The sequence below is a fragment of the Callorhinus ursinus genome, unplaced genomic scaffold (assembly GCF_003265705.2).
Source record: "Callorhinus ursinus isolate GAN/ISIS: 27379988/994484 unplaced genomic scaffold, GSC_fseal_2.0 scaffold45, whole genome shotgun sequence".
NCBI classification, from domain to species: Eukaryota; Metazoa; Chordata; class Mammalia; order Carnivora; family Otariidae; genus Callorhinus; species Callorhinus ursinus.
Genome location: NW_027397107.1, coordinates 4,873,703 through 4,874,133, shown reverse-complemented (window position 1 = coordinate 4,874,133; position 431 = coordinate 4,873,703).

Below are 431 nucleotides of genomic sequence, written 5' to 3'. Positions count from 1 at the left end.
CAGGCGCCGTACTCTCGCGAGGAGTGGGCGCGGCCGGCTCCGGCCGCGAGGCGTGGTCCCACTCCAGGGGGCGGGGCAGAGAGGAGCCTGAGCGCCTCCACCAGCGCGCAGGGCCCTCGCCCGGCTGGGTCCGGGAAACTTAGGGCAAAAGCTCCGGGGGGGGGAAAATGACGTAAGATCAGGGGTTCCCAGGATGTCAGTTTCGGGCGGGGCCTCGGGGACCAAATACCCGCCTGTTTCACGACCGAATATTTGCAGATCAGAGGGTCAAGCCCAGATAAAATACAGGATGCTCGGTTAAATTCGAATTTTAGATAAACTAATGAATAATTTTTTTGTGTATGTCCATGCAATGCTTAGGACATCTCATATGAAAAAATTATTCATTGTTTATATGAAATGAGAACTTAACTGAGCGTCCTGTATTTTTA